This window comes from Pithys albifrons, chromosome 3 (genome assembly GCF_047495875.1).
Source record: "Pithys albifrons albifrons isolate INPA30051 chromosome 3, PitAlb_v1, whole genome shotgun sequence".
Lineage (NCBI taxonomy): Eukaryota > Metazoa > Chordata > Aves > Passeriformes > Thamnophilidae > Pithys > Pithys albifrons.
Genome location: NC_092460.1, coordinates 13,970,181 through 13,986,996, shown reverse-complemented (window position 1 = coordinate 13,986,996; position 16,816 = coordinate 13,970,181). Strand labels below are relative to the sequence as shown.

The window sequence follows — 16,816 nt, the reverse complement described above, 5'->3', positions numbered from 1 at the left end:
GGAGTCTGGCATCTCTTCTTGACCACTAGCTATTCACTTTTGTGAAGTCTCCTTTAACAGTGCTTTGATCCAAGGCAGTGGTTTTCTCCACCAGCAAATTCAGCAGTGCCTGGAGCCAAAGGGACCAGTTCCAGGCAATGATTACTGGCTTCAGGTCTGAAGGACTCCTACTGCTGCCTCGGCAAAGCCTTTCTGTCCCTCTCAAGGCTTCTCACATCCCCATTGTCAGAAAAAATGGAGTGGTGGAGGCACATGGTCAGCCTGAGGCCAGGGAGATCCATAAGCACAGGCAGAAATACACTCAGAGTGGGGTAATGTCATCCACACTTGTGATGCTTTCAAGGGGACTCAAGGAACCATCAAACAGCTTGTAGGAGTTTTGCTTTAGTCAAACTTTGCATTAGTGAAAACAGCTCAGCCTGGTGATAATGTGACATCTACTTAAAAGGGAAACACACCTTGAGTGTTGTGTTCAGTTCTGGGCCCCTCAGTTCAGGAAAGATCTTGAGGGGCTGGAGCGGGGCCAGAGAAGAGCAACAAGGCTGGAGAAGGGACTGGAGCACAAGTGCTATGGGGAGAGGCTGAGGGAGCTGGGGGTGTTTGGCCTGGAGAAGAGGAGGCTCAGAGGTGACCTCAACACTGTCTAGAACTCCCTGAAGGGAAGTTCTGGCCAGGTGGGGGTTGGTCTCTTCTCCCAGGCACTCAGCAATAGGACAAGGGGGCACGGGCTCAAGCTCTGCCAGGGGAAATTGAAGTTGGAGAGTAGAAAAAACTTCTTTGCAGAGAGAGTGCTCAGGCATTGGAATGGGCTGCCCAGAGAGGGGGTGGATTCCCCATCCCTGGAGGTTTTTCAACTGAGATTGGCCGTGGCACTGAGTGCCATGATCTGGTAAAGGGACTGGAGTTGGACCAAGGGTTGGACTTGATGATCTCGGAGGTCTTTTCCAACCCAATCCATTCTGTGATTCTGTGAAAGGTGGCAATGAAAAAAGCCAGCAATTCCCAGTCCTCCAAGGGGTGAGGAAATTATCTTCCCCATCTGATCTCCATGAGATGCTCTGGGACTTCTCCTGCCAGCATTCAGTCATTCTGGAGCTGTGTGAGCAGCCAGAAACCCAAACTTCCCATCTGCTTCCTCTCATCAGCCCTCCTGAGTTCCTTGAGCCAACACCAGAGAACACGGAGCAGGATGGGCACTGCTCATATCTCACCACTCTGCCCAGCTGCAGGATACATGGAATTCCCTGGGATAGAACCACCACGGTGAGATACCACTGATGGAAAACCTCAGCTCTGCTACAGATTTGCTATCGACTGTCCCATTCTAAACAAGGTGACAGACATCAGGGGGCATCAAATGACATGAACCAAGGCTCGCCTTTCCCTCATGGCATTTTTTAAGCACCTCCAATGCCACTCCAAATGGATTCCCTGCTTCCACTTCAGCTCTGAAAATACTTTCAGGAGTTCCAACACACACAGACACACATACACAGACACAGACACACACAGACACACGTGCAATCCTCATGTGGAAGAAGCCAGTGCTCTGAAAATGGAGATGTTAATGCTGGAAGACTGAGCAGGATTCCCTCAGCTGTCACTGCTTGGCTGAGAGGAGCTTTTGAAAGTAAAATAAATCAGGACTTAATTGAAATGGCCAATGGATTGAAACCTGGAGATTTCTGGGAGCAGCTATTCTGGAAAGGAGGATGTGTGAGGGATCTGGTTATAGGACCCCTCCCACAAGTGTGTAAATACCTAAGCATTAGTGTTCAAGTTGCCAGGTCTGGCAGGATTGCACCCGTCTGACTCCACAGCCACCTCCATAAGCAAACTCACACTGTCATCTTCCAGCCAGGCATGAATAGACACCCCATAGACCAGGATGGCCAGGACAAGCACAGGTGAGAGTCTGAGGTACACTGGGAGCAAAGGTGTTCCTACAAAAATGGTTTGTTGTATGCTCAGGTAGTTGGGAAGGGTCCACCAGTAAACAGAATCTAAGAGATGAGATGTCAGACAGGAGGAAAAGCAGTGCCACCCAAGAAGTGCAACCCAGCTGTTCTCACAACCCCCTGTGATCCACCATTGGTTTAACACAAACTTACCTGGGGAAAACAAATGCTCTGAGGCTTGAAGATGGGTATCTGATACACAAATCTTACAGCTCCTGCCATCATGAAACAGCTGAAGATATTTTGATGAGAAAAACCTCTTCTAAACCACCCTTGCTCTTGCAGTGTCCCACAGGATCTGGAGGCCTCTCACCTGCAACAGTGCAAAAGATCAAGCCTGTGGGGCAACCCAGGTCAGGAAGGGCCTTCATTTAGCACAGGCCCTTCATATTTTTCTTTTATTTTAGTGCTACACTCAAAATTTTATACCAGAGATGTGGCAATTAAGGGCAGAGCAAGGTCTGGTCACAGCATCTGCACAGGACATGGCTCCTGCCTCTAAGACCACACCAGGGCAAACATGTGCTGGAGAGACCTCCTTGCCTATAATTTAGCCCAATTTTGCCTAATCATGACTGCTGGAGGCCAGATGGTGCAACTCATTGGGTGCTGGGACCTGATGCTCTCACACATACTGGTTTTACACATGTATTATCCAATGGCTTCATTAGAGCCAGCCCTGGCTTCTCCTGGCTGGCTGGAGAGGAGAATCTGGGCTTTCCCTGATTTAGCCCGTGGGCACAGCCACATCCAGCCTGACAAACAGCCCTGTCACATGCCCTTTGCATGGCAGGGAGAGCCTCAATGACATGGTGGTGGTCATGCAAGGGCCACCAGCTCTGCTGTTTACAGGAAGCACCAGCACAGAGCATAGAATTAGAAAGACCACAGTGAGGGATTATTTACTGGAGATTAAAGGACTTGGAAAAACCACAGGATAAATCAGTGGGGCCTAAGCACTGGTAGCTGCTATTTCAGTCTTCCAGTTGCTGGCATTCATATTGGTCATGCTGTGATGGGGGAGTTTGGGAGGAATTCGGCAGGACAGAAGGCTGCTCTGCTTTTGGACCAGTAAAACACACCAAAGGATAGGCCCTAAACTTGCTGGAAGAATGGGAGGAAGGTCTGTTCCACTCCTTTCTTTCCTCAACCATTTCTGTGAGTGTTCCTGCTCCCCAGGTGTGATTTCTGCTCTTGGACTCTACCCCCAGGCCAAAAAACTCTGGCCAGACCTGCCTGTTGGCAAAGTAACTGGGATATGCCCATGGTTTGAACCCAGAAGAGTCAAGATAAAGCATCTCCTCAAACCTGGAAAGACGTGGGGTGGGGCTGAGGTCTGGCATCTTAAAACCTTCAAGACAGCTGCAGTGTCAATAGGAGCTGGAGTTTCTTGAAATTTCTGTGGAATGAGGAGAAATAACCAAGTGAAAGTTAATCCTGACCCTCCAATCCAATCCAGTATAGCCCAATCCCTCTCTGGACTCCTTCTTCTCCAGGCTTTTGCCTTTATTTTAAGCATCCTTTCCCCCTTTATAGTTCAAACCCATCAGCATGGTCCGGGGTGGGAAGTGACACAGGCAGAGCTTGGAGCCAAGCAACATCTTACAAGTGACAAAACACCCTTGTTTTAAGCACCTCAGTCCAACTGCCCATGAGTTCACCTCATTTTCAGTGAGATCTGCTTTTAAGCTGTGCCTGGCCACCAGGAATTAGGTGGTTGCTAATGAGCTCTGCCATTTGGACCATAATTGGATCTGGTCTCATGACAGTGCATGTCCCCTTCTCCCTGCAGCTGTGGATACACAACTCCTGTTCCTGCAGCTCTCCAGGATGGCCACACTTCTCCCAGAAAATTCTGCAAGATTTTCCAAATGCTTGGCTATACTGTCTGCAGCATTTTGCTCCTGGCAGGTAAAGCTGTTTGCAGTGCTGCTGTCCTTGTCCTGCAGCCATGCTGGAGATTTTACCACCTCTAGTCTCCTGTCAGAAGCAGGAAGTTTTGGGATAGCATCCAAACTCTTCCACAGAGCCCTTCCTCAGAGAATCAGGTGACTCTTTTGCTGTCTCTCCTTTCAAAGACACAGATGTCACTTTGTCACCTCTCCCCCTGGCTCTGCTGCGTCTCAATGCCACACAACAGGCCACCACTACATGCCAAGTGACACTGATGAAGGCTGAACTTCCACCACCACTACTAAAACAGCATCTCCAGCAGCACCTGGGCCCTTTTGTTCAGGAAATTATTCAGCCTTGACTCAATGGGAAGGTTGCCATGGACTGAAACCTAAGCTTTGCTCCCTGCAAGGTCCATGGTGAATATGATCCTGCTGGAAATTACAGAGCTCAGGCAAAGGCAGCAGGAGGGAGGCTCCCCTTGGTGAGGAGGAGCCCACAAGAGGCTCCCACTGACATTGCTGCCTTCTCCCTCACTCTGCATCCATGTGGCTAAGGGAACAGCCTTTGTATTTGACCCAGAGCAGTACTTGGCTGCTGGTGCCATACCACAAGCTCCCTTTGGAAAGCAAACAGTAGCTCAGTGGATTATTTTTATATTTTTGTTTTTGTTGTTGGTTTGTTTTTTTTATTCTTGTTGTTGTTGTTGTTCTCCCTACAACAAATAGAGAGAAAGGATGAATGAGCTTATTTTACAGCCTCAGAGGAATACCCAGCCATTGTTAGCCTGACACTGGCTGAAAAAAGTGATGGTCAACAAAATAAAAGCTTATTCTTTCCTGTGTGGGTTGGCTGAAAAATAAAGCCCACCCCAAAAATCCTTCCCCAGGCCAGCAGCAGCATTTCCATCAGCTACGTGGCTGACCCACAACTCAGTGACTTGCAGAGCAGGACCTGAGCTGCTGCACTTAACAAGGGGAAAGTGAAGATCTGGGTTTGCATCACTTTTGAGGAGTCTTGAAGCACACCATGCACCTAGCCTGCCCTCCCCACACAGGTCCCATCCTGAGCAATGCCATCCCTCTGTGAACATCAGCAAAGAAACTCTCCAGAGTATTCCCTACTCCCAGTTCTCTGCATCTAAAAATGCTGTCATGAGGTCTGACAGTGCTCAGTCCCAGCTGGGCTCAGGCACCTGCACTGGGTATCTCAGAGCTGATGGGACACTGAGGGTGACAACCTCTGCTTTGGAGAACCAGCACTGCCAATAAATTGGTTCAACGACACTTTCCTTCCTCAGAGATGAGGTCTAAGAGCCATGGTGTGCAGAGAAAATAGCCATGCCACAGATGCTCAATTAATTAACTCAATTAATTTTTACCAGAGCTTCTCGGGTTATTCATTGTGGCCATCTCGGTCGGGTGCCACCACCTGCTGCAGCCTGGTCTGAAGCAGTAACCTGGCTCAGGAGACACATTCCACTCTGCTCATCATATAACCACCAATCCACATAACTTTCCCTTATTATTGAAGTGGTAAAACTGACCTCAAGAGCTCAGAGTCCAGGAATAGGGATTCACACTTCAGAGACTGTGGCCATGTTGTGCAGTTCCGTGACATGTGAAAGGAGAGGAAAAAAAATGCCATTTATAATTTCAATTCCCCCTCAATTATTTCACCCAAACTTCCCACCCAAACCAGTGCTTTTGAAAAGATTGATTTAAAAAGCAGGAAGTGCTAGTGAATACACTCCTTCCCTGTCCCAGCTGCAATTCCACTTTTAAACATATCTGACTTCAGAGACTGGGTTGGATTTATATGGCTCATGCTATTTTTCCTGCTTTACTCAGCGTTCAAAATGGCTGCAAAAAGGAGTCAAATCAGAGCCCAGTGATGCAGCTCTTGATGCCAAGGCACCACTTCCCTCCATCCTCCTGCCCTGTGGGCACAGGGGGCCTGGGAGCAGTGATGGGCAGGACAGAGACAACTGGGGTTGTGTCTGAGGCTGTTCCCTCCATTGCCACGGTGGCATCAGTGGGTGCATTAGCTTAAGGAACAAACTGTTACTTTCTTTTTTTGTCTGTGAAATCAGGAGATCAGCTCCCTCACTAACACCAGCAGAGAGCAAAACAGCACCCAGGCAATTTTATCAGCTGTGGCTGTGGCTTCAATCCGTGGTCTGTCCCAAGGATGGGATGGGATCTCATCTTTTATAAACATCCACACACCTACTCGTGGCTGTATAGTGCCCTGAACAGCAAACCCACCAGCCAGTGTCTTCAATGGGTTAAGGATCAAACAAATTTGGTGAGGAACAGAAAGGGGATTTTGCTGTAACTTGGGAATATGTATATTTTTTATTCTTCTGGACAAATTGAGTAGCTAAATCTATTCAGGTGTGCCCCACAGCCTCCTAAGAGCATCTCTGCTGTGCTATTGCAGCCACTGGCCATGTTTTGCCATCCAGCTGCTTGGGGATGGGGTTAAAGGAGCAGAGGGCCCAGTGCAGGGGGATGTATCCTGATATCCCGATCCCGTATTTCATGGATTCCCCTGCGCTGAGTGGGGAGCAGTGGCTGCTCTGAGAGCCTCATTATGTGGAGGCACAGGCAGGGGACTGGCGTGGTGACAGCAAGTCTGCTCAGTCACAGCTCAAATGGCTTAATAGGAACTGCATCCAACTGCTCCAGCCTTGTGGGTTTTGATTTAAACTGCAGTTATAAGGTGTGATTAGAGACGGGGGACGCTGTGCCAAGAGCTAAGATGTGAAGCAAAAAGCATGTATTAAAAAAACCCCAACAATCCTTCATCCTTCCCCTAAACCTATACATAATTTTTCCTTGTTAACCCTTTGCCTGCCACTGCCAGATACCTGAGGAAATCCCAGTCCCTCCGAGGTCACCTTTGGCTCTGCTGTTTAAATCCATGGACTGCAAGAGGTCTGTCAGCACTGCAGAGGAATTTGGCCACTTAAGTACCGACATTTATGAATTTGCTATTAATGACAACCACAGCAGAGCTTTGCAGGGACCGACTGAGTCTTTCCTGCCCCTGTGCCTGAGGGCAAGGGGAGCACATGTCCTCCCTCAGCCCTCACACTGCCAGGGCTGCAGCAGGGGCTGTGCTTGGCTGCCTTCTGTTTGGGTTCCTCCTATACAGTGTATAAGGAGGCAGTGCTTTTCTATCTGGAAATAATTAAATTATGTCCCTCTTTCCTGTCTCCAACTAGTTGACCAAAAACTCAATAGTTAATCTGGCAAATGGAGACCTTTGGAGATGTTAACACAGCCCAAACCTTCAGCCCATATGGATAAAATTGTAATTCAATAAAATTGCTGGTTCTTTATCTTCATGTGGCATCATCACACAGTTAATTTCAAGCTTTCCAGTAAGCTGTAATATATCTTCTAACCTAAGACCTCTTTTGCATGACACTGAAATAGGTCTCAGCCTATATACATCTGCTGCCAATACAAATGTATGGTTCAGTAGCAGTAAAGAGGATATAAAAGACTCCCACGTTACAAATGTAGGAGGCAGAGGATATTTTAGCATGGCAGTGGTTACACTTTTGGCAGCTTTGCTATAATAAACTTTGTTTTCAGAGCCTTAAAATATTCCCTTTGCAGTACAGACTGACATATTTGCTTTTAGCAGAGCTGTCTCAGGGGCCAGGGCTGGTGAACGGAGCTCAAGGACGTGGGGGAACGCAGAGAAGATGGAATTAATATCAACCTATGTTTGAACAGGGTATTTCCTCACAAAATGCAAATATTTACAAATGCCATCAGATCCTGGCAGGGCTGTTTCCATGAATGCAGATGGGCACTCAGGGGGTACCTGCAGGCAATGTGCCGAACCCCAGGGCTGCTTCAGGACCTGGGAGCAGGGAAAGAAGCTGAGCAGGCAGGCCAAGGGCCAAAAATATGAGGGCAAAGAGATGTAAGACATCAGCCTTATGTAGGAAAAGTCTCTGGAGACCTCCACTATTTTACCATCTGATGGAGATCTCGAGTCCCTTGCCAAGGTGCCAATGCTGGATGCCTGTCTGGACCTGAGACGTTGCTGCCTTGAAGTGGATGGAGCCCATCTAAGCTGGCAGGTGTGTGTTGGCATCAATGTGTCTCCCAAGTCATCCTGGAGTCTAATGATCTATTCAGGCACAGAGTTACCTTTGGGGAAAATCAGCAATACCTTAGTGCACTCAGGAAAGGTAAGAGTAGCTGTGAAACCTTGATCCAGGCACTTTTTTGAGTTTGTCTCATAGGGCTGATGGAAAAAGAAGGCAGCAGGGACATAATAAGAGCTGTTACCTGGTCCTGCCTGCTCTCTGCCTTGCCATGAGGCAAGGCAGGGCTGTCTTCCAGGGCCCCAGCTGCTGTCACTGTGATGCTGAGGCCTGTGCGCTCTACAAGTGACCACAGTTTACCCTTTGCTCTGGGAACTCAGACCGACAAGGGAGAACACAAAGAAGATTGTTTTGAAACTTCCAGAAAGATTTCCAGACCCTTAGAGCCTCAAGTGAACCAGAGGCAGAGCAGAGAGGAGCAGGAGAGAGGTGCCTCCCTACTGTCCCCTGGCCACTGCATCCCCAAACGATATTGAGGGCCCAGCCTGTGGTAGGAAAGGGGTGAAGCCTTTGTGTAAAGTAAACAATAAATACATGGAGGAATAAGGACACCACGCACAGTGTGATCAAGCCAATGCCATTTATTACACACTGCACAGGTTTATACACACTGCACAGGCTACACTCCATTGGCTAAATTGAATCTCACACCATCAATCTACAAATCCCAATTGGTTACAATCCATATCTCACAAGTCCAGTGTTTTGGTGAAATCATCCTGACTGTTTTCAGGACCATCTCCGGTGTCCTGTGGGAAATCTGAGGAGTTCTCATGAGAAACTTTTGGGGAGTTGCTGAGAACTCCTGGGGAGTGATTTCTCCTTTACTGGACACCAGCAGTTGTGGCCTTGCTGCTTCTCAGCTGATCTCTGCCTTCAGTCTCACAGGGTCTATATGGCTCTGAATTGCTCACCTTTGATTTTTCTGTACCAACATTTGTGTGCATTTAGTTTGGTTTGAGCTATCAGTTTCTTGCAGAAGGGGTATCTGAGAGCCCAGATGGGCCAGGATTGAACAGCAAAGCGAGCATGAAGCCGTGCTCTGCTCGAGAAAATACTGGGAAGTGGGCAAAATGTTGAGCTGGCCTGGGGTATGAGCTGAGCCTCAAAGCTAAGAGGAGCTCAGGTGAGTGGGGCTAACAGGACTGCTCTGTGGCAGGGGCAATCCAGACACCTGGAGATTTCTGTGGGTATGGAGGGTCAAGCTTAATAATGGGCTCAATAACTGGACAGTACCATTTTGCAGTGTTCTATGCATACATGCAACTCCAGAAATTCAACCCTGCTAGTTACAGTTTCTAAGCCAGGAAATAAAAACACGTCTTAGAAAGGCTCATTGCTGCTTGTGCTGAACTTGGATGGGGTCTTGGCACAGAGGATTTCAAGACCATGTGATGGCATAATAGTCTCATGCTAATCTGTCCTCATGGTGTGCTATTAAAAATAAATAAAAATCACGGCTTCCTAATCCACAGGTTACTAACTGTGGGAAAAACATGTTTGCCAGAGCCTTAGCAAGTGCTTAAAAGTGTCACACTTCTGTATTTATTTATTAGCAAGTGAATGTATAAACACATTGTTACTACCCTGAGTATCTGGATTGCAAAACCCACAGAGCTGCTCTTGAAGGACAAAACCCTCATGTCTTGAGAAGAAACCCTGTGCCAAGGCTGGCTGTAGCTGAGGGGCTGTGCAGGGCATGACCTGACACCTTTTGTGCATGGACAACTCAAGGGGTTTGGCAGCACCTCAGCAATAAATGTCATTGCCTGTGGCAAGTTTTTGGGGATTCCCAGGAAGTAAAAGAGAAAGAAGTAAGTTAGTTTGATAGCAGTTCAAGTATCAAAGGAATAAAAATAACCAGGTACTTTTGCAAGCTGCAGGCTGAGCCCTCTGCCGTGAAGCCAGGTGGATGTTCCTGCCTGGGGTGAAACTTCCCGTGGTTCAAAGAGGCAGCACGACAGCACTGGGGCTCTGATCTCCACAGATGTGTGAGGCCCAGGAGGTCTTGATTTCAAACTTCAGAGATGCATTTTAGTTTCATTTCCCCTCTCCAACCAGCCAGGTGAGGCAGTTATTGCAGGGAAATCCCGTGCAGACCAAGGAACATTTTCCTCCTCTCATCTTCACAGCACAGGATGAGGAGCTGAATGACCTCTCAGATAAACAATAAACAAGACAGTGTCTTCTACCAGGACTGCAAATCCTCCTGTGGGGACACTCCTGTCTTCTGCACACACAGAGCATTGGGGTTCTGCACCCTCAGAGGGAGGATCAACATTCTGTTGACCAGTGGATAAAGATGAACCAGTCCTAGAAAAACACCCAATCTGGTCTCTGCTCCACTGAACAAACTTTGCTTTGAATACCTCTCACACTGAGAAGATGCCTGGGTTCAGCTTCTGCTGCTCCTTCTGTCCCAGCACACAGTGGGGCACCAGCCACCCACTCCTAATTACCTTGATGGGTAACTCAGGAGCACAAATCACCTCAAGTTACCTTGGCCACGGAACACAGCAGATCCTTCCACAATGAAACAGCATGGCAGGAATTATCCCAATCCATAATTGCTCCGAGCAGACAATAAACCAGCTTGTGCTGGTGGAAGTAGCCACTCAGAGGTAATAACCCAGTGAGTAACAATAATGGCAGCAGATACTTGATAAAAAGCAGGGAACAAAAGAGAAAGCCTTCTCCATTATACAAACAACGGATGTTTTCTGTTTGCTTCCTTGGGTTCAGAAACACACTTGGCTGTTTGGAGAGCGCTGGAGCACAGCTCACACGCAAGCACAGCAAGGAGGGTTTCAGGCTCAGGGAGGAAGGGATCATTTTCCACTAGTGAGATCATGGGCAGGAAAATTACTTTTGTCCTTTTACTCTTTCTTGGATTGCTACCCAGCCAGCATTCAGGCATTTTATTTTCTTCAAGAGAAATATTTGCAAAGCAATAGGGAAAAAATGCAAACCTGTTCGGGCATTGTTATTGAAGGGCATTGAAATACAGATGTGTTTGTTCCCCCCATCTACACCCTGTGAGTGCCCCAAACTGGGCAACAGGAGGGTTGAACCATGCTTATTTGAGGAAAATCCCTTAAAACAGAGGCTTGGGACACGTGCCTCCTGCTCCTGCACATTTCTGTGAGCCCCAGTTGCCCAAGCTGCTCACTGGGGGTCTGGCTGCTTGCCCTGTACCTGCTGCCCACAGCTCTGCTCCCCTGGCCTAAGCCTGGAGCTCACACAGGGGCCACCACCCACCTGCCTCTGATGAATTGGTCTCTGAGAGCAGGACAGCAGGCAGAGAAAAAGAGAAGTCATCCCATGCTCCTCAAGTGCCACAAAGGCACCGGCATGGCAGGGGCAGGTGGGCAGTGACATAGCCCTGAGGGTGTTTACTGTCATGGCTGTGGCTCAGCACCAAGTGCCTGGGACCAGCGGTCCAGTGATGCCCATTTCACGCTTGGCTCCCTCCTGCTTCCCCAGCAATGCCACCTGCCACCTCCTGCCATGTCACCTCCTGCCATGCCACTCCCTGGCCCCAGGAGTGCTGCTGTGGGCACAGGCATCAGCACCACGATGGGGCTCCCACGGAGAGCACAGGAGCTGGATCAGATGGAAATCATGATAAAGATGGAACAGGAAAACCTGGGGGGAATTGCGGGGGGTTTAAAGATCCAAGTGCCAGCTGGGCAAAACACAGCCCCACTGCAGCCACGCCGAGCTTTGCCCTGTCACATACATAAGTCTGCAGCCATCTGCAGCACAGAGCACACTGGGGGAAGGCTCTGCAGGCTGCAGGGGCTAAGCACTGCTCATTAAAGTGCTGCAGAAATGTGAATGAGGCAGATGAATGGATGAAGAAATGAATGAAGGAGGGAAGAGAAGTGAATGAATATTGCATTGACTTGCTGCCTTTCATCCTGGGATGGCAGAGCTGTGCAGCACAGCTGATGGGCAGGCACCGTATCAGTACTCCCTGGAGAAACCCCCGGTCAAAACAAATCAGATTATTTCCTGTTGATGGAGCCCTTCAGGGGAAGGCAAACAGGGAGATGTGGCATATGGATTCGTACTACTTGAAGCACAAGGCTTTCCCCAAACAAAATCCCTTCAACTCCCCCTTAATCAATGTGACAGATCATTACTTTTTGAGTTGCTCTTGTTCTTGCTATTCCAGACACCGGGTGATTTCCATGGCAACAGCATCCCAGCCATCCCAGGCCTTATCCCAACCTCTGTCATCTGCTGTCGAATCACATCAGTGCATAACCTGGCGAGAGGAGCTGCAGGGCCACAAAGGAGCCTTTTGGCACAGGGAGGGGTTAAAGACCCCTCTTTCTGCCCTTTGCAGCCCAACCCTGTGAGCCCCAGGCAACCTCTTGCAGCCAAACAAAGCACACGGTTTGCAGGCAGCTGTGGGGAAGCACGTGGAAATGAAAAATTATTTTCTGGAGGTTTTATTGTGCTGTTCTGGAGCACAGTCAGCTGAATCCACCAGTCAGCCTGACTGCAACAGGGATCCAGGATGGTGGATGGTGGCAAGGAGCTGTGAGATGCTGTTGCTCCCTCAGTAATGCAAAGCAGGGTAGGGACCAAACCCAGGTGCTCTGGGGAGGAAAGGGAGTCCAGCTTTACTTCTGGTTTGGAGGAGAAAGCATGCTCTCTTCTCTTCCACCTTCTGAAGGAAAATGAGTCTGGGATGTGACCCTGCTCTTCAAGTGCCACAGGTTTACATGCAACCTGGTGCGAGCACCACGAGCAGCACACACTGCTCAGAGTGGCATCTGCCCCCATCCGAATGTGGTGCCACTGATCACCCCTCAGGGCCAGTTTGATCCCATTTGACTGCATGGAACTGGGGTGTCATCATCCCCCAACATCACTGGCTGCTCCTCCAGCAGCTCACGGCTGCAACGCTGCCCAGTGTGGCCACGCCAGCCATTCTGAAGGTGTTTAGCAGAGTATTTGAGGCCAGATGCAAAGCTCAGGGGATCATCCGTGGGCTTTGAGCAGTTTTTGAGCTGACCTCAAGAGCACAAAGCCTGCTGTGCGTGGGTGCCTGGGCACACAGGCAGTGCTGTGCTGAATGGACTGGTGCTGCAAGCCTTGCTCACACAGTAACCGCCTCCGCTGCCCGCAGGGGTCGGAAGGATGTTATTTGTTTTTTCCTCTTTCACTTACCCTGCTCCCTCCAGCAAGCAGCTTCCCCTCTGAAAGGCCAGGGAGGATTGAGGGTGGCTGAATGACACTGCAGGAACTGGAGCCACTGCCACTGGGAATGGGATGTGGCAGAGCACACAGGGACCGCCAGGCATCCCACCTCACCTGAGCTGGCAGGTGAAGCACCTCTGTCTGTCCCTTCTTCAATCATATCACCCTTGTGAATCAAGGCTTCACCCCAACACAACAGGGTGTTTTCCTGCCAAAGGTTTGCTGCCCTGCTCTGCCTCAGCCTGCACACAACATTAGCTGTGCTGAATTTCATGGTAACCCTGCAGAGTTATTGCCCTGTAACAAACACAATTGCTGCACTAGACTCAGCACATCACTTACCTCATCCAAATATCAACAAGCACCAAATGCAGAGCAGAGGGCTTGCTTTCCCTTCTTCCCACAGGGAGTCTGGTCACTGGGTTTGGCCCAGGTAAGACCCAAGACTGGACCCAGACAAGAAGATCCATTTGCAAACTGGACCAGCAGCTTCCTTGAGCAAGGTCAGCTGCTCAAAAACTCACTCGTGAAGCCTAGCCATGATGATGATGATGATGATTCAAGCAACCATTTATTTAGCTGCCCTTCACAGCTGGACAAAGAAGATGATCTCTCCTGCCATAACATGAGCTAAGTTGCTTTAGCTAACTGCTGATGGCCTGGACTAGGGGGCCAAAGGCTCTTGGTTGAATCTTGGACCAGTTCCTTGGCTCTACGTGGTGAAGCAGCTGGTTGGGTTTGGAGGTAGCACCCATGCTTGTGCCATAGCAACTTCCCCAAGTACTTCAACACAAACTGCTGCTTGGAGGACCCCAGTCAGAGTCAGGGCATCTCTGTTGCTTGTGGGTCTTTAGGAAGGGAAGGGAGCATATTTCTGTAATGTCATGAGTTAGTCTTCAGGAACCACTAACACTGACGCAAGGCTTAACATTGAACCTAAATATATTCAGATAACTTCATAAAAAACCAGAGGTCTAAAATACATACCGTGGTAAAAGCTGGATTAAGCAAGCTGCCAATATCCCCTTTATAATTAAAATAGAGGAGAGGGTTGTAACCCCTGGGGTTTATAGGGAGTATAACCCTTACAGGGAGCTAGGGATATAACCCAGGTCAGGGGTTAATTCCTTTGCCAGCTCTGCATAAGGATGGGTGACCCTGGTGCCATCCAGCCTGGAGAGCTTTCCAGAACAGGATCAGCTGCAGGAAGTGCCGGGCAATGCTCTGGGGCTGCGTAGGCAGGACCAGAGCAGAGCTGCTCCTTTTCAGCCTAACATTGCCTGAGCACTCAGGCAGAGCCAGCCCAGGCTGTGCAGAGCTGGAGAACTGCTCCCTCCACCCACACAGATACCGTTTGGGAGAGAGGAAGAGGGGGAAAAAATCAGAAGACAAAACGAGACTTACCTCTGTATTTTCGCCTGCCACTCCCACCATTCCCCTTCAGCCTAATCATTCTCTTCCTCTTCAATCAAGGCCAATTTGCAAGAGGAGCAGCTTCCAGTGCCTGAGTGCAAAAGCCTTTAATTACTGTCATCTGGGAGGCTGTGCCAGGCTCCCTCCGGGGCCTTTTCATACTTTTTGGAAGACACCGCTCCAGGACCTGACGCCCCCAAGATGCCATTTGTCAGGCTTTATTTTAAACAAGCACTCACTGCCTATTAGGAGGCTGGGGAGAAAGTTCCTGACAGCCCCACTGTGCTGCTGCTGCTGCTGCTGCATCGACATGGCAATCACATCTGGGCAGTGGGCTGATTTTGGCTGCTCCGGGGGCTACCAGCCTGGCAGTGCTTTCCTGCATGTGGTAGTCACTACATACAAGCCCTGAAAACTGCACTGCTCTGTCTCTTTGCTGTCTCTCCTCCTGTTTCTTGATTGGGGATGTAAACAAGACTATAAATGGGGTCAGAAAGGGACAATGAAAACTCAGAGACCAGGCTGACTGTGAAATGAAACCCTCCCACACAAGTCCCCAAGCCCACATTGCCAGCAGCACAGTCCCAATTGGAATGACTGCTCCTGGTGTACAGTGCAGGTTTTGGTATCAGCCAGGGGTTTGTATTTTATCCTGCACAGGAAAACATGGGCAGAGAACCTACATAAACCAATTTGGCAGACCCAGCAAGCAGGGCTGGGAATCCACCATTCTGCTGCCTCCTGCCCCCCCACACTGCAGGCAGGACACAGGGCTGGCCAGCCTGTTGGGGTGAGACAGCATGAGTTACCTTAAACATAAACACAGCCTGGGCTGAGACGTGGGACTCTCTCAACCCAGTGGCCTTGCAGCCTGGGGCTCAGCATACACTGGGATAACCAAAACCAGGATGCCAGAAGGTTTCCAGACATCCCAGCACCCATGGGATGTGCTCTATGAATTGCACCCACCAGAGCCATCCTTCTAATATTTCATCTTTGGAGCATCACCTGTGGCAGAGGAAAGCTGCAGAGGAGGATTTCTGGGGAGCCTCTGCCAGTGGGTGGCACTGCAAAACCAGCAGTATGGAAGAAGCAGCAGTGCAAGGGCCTGGGGGTGGAACAGCAGCGCAGACACTGCACTCACAGGAGTGCTGTGCATCTCCAGCTGGATTGGATACATCGTGGGGATACCACATCGTGGGGATACCACAGCCCAGCTGGTGGAGGGGAAGCTGCTGAGTGGGAGAGAGGCACAGACGCAGGGGAGGAGGCATCACCAAGGGGCTTGAGGTGCTGCAGTGCCACGGGGTCAGCCCAGCAAGCAGGAGTGTGAATCCATCCACATGAGACAGATCCAATCCATGTACACATGGATAACTTTCTCAAAGGTAGGAGCAGCTCATCAGCTTCCCATGCTGTCCTACTGTGTTCTCTCCACAGCTAAAAATCATGTGACATGTCACCCTAAAATGTAAGGTCTCAGCTAAGAGGCTCCTGCTTCCCATCCTGCAGCCCCAGGAAAGAACATGGTGTGGGAGGTGTAAAAGCTTTTTGAACATCTTGGCTGTAGGCACAAGACCCCTGGAAGCACCATGGCCAGCGAAGATGTGCCCCATCCAGCATGACCTAGGGGACCAGGAGCCTGGAGGGAAAGTGGGCTGCACTGCACTTATATCACCTCCTGGCCAAGTGGGAATTAAGGATCCTGAAGCAGCTGGCTAAACCTGGTGAGTGCGAAAACAGGCTCTAAACTGAAGGCTGGCCTAGTCTGAGGGTGCAGGTTCAGGTCTAGAGTCCTGCTCCAGTTCTAAAGTGGCCATGCCCCTGTGCCACACACCCCTCCTGGCACAGATTTTACCTCCCATTGGATCATATCAGTGTTGCCTTGACCAGTTAATTCCCAGGAGGTCCCCAATTAGATTTCATATCCCCATCCAGATAAAAATGCTCTGACCTGTCCAAGGCAGTAAATGCTCTGTTCTTCCTTTCACTAATAGACAACAAACAAAGGAGCATCTTCTTCCCCTGTGATGTTCCAACAGCAGCTGGGAACCACAAAGCTTGAGATGAATGGGCTTATGTAGCCCCAGTCTGACTCCAGGACCATGAGGCTTCGTGCTGGGAGTGGGACACCTTTGAAGAGGAAGCCAGAGGGACGGACAGGGAGCTGTGACAGAAAAACCACCTCTCTTGGGTTGTGCAAAGGGAATCT

The 16,816-nt window shown here is 49.6% G+C and overlaps 1 long non-coding RNA gene across 1 annotated transcript; it reads right to left on the bottom strand.

Annotated features, from left to right (window-relative positions):
- Nucleotides 1-2,117: 2,117 nt before the first annotated feature.
- Nucleotides 2,118-14,669, bottom strand: LOC139669270 (uncharacterized). Its single transcript, XR_011697222.1, has 4 exons — nucleotides 14,596-14,669; nucleotides 5,398-5,441; nucleotides 3,267-3,357; nucleotides 2,118-2,271 (listed from the first exon to the last, which is right to left on the bottom strand). It is a non-coding gene; the product is annotated as an uncharacterized lncRNA (long non-coding RNA).
- Between the last annotated feature and the right edge of the window lie 2,147 nt (nucleotides 14,670-16,816).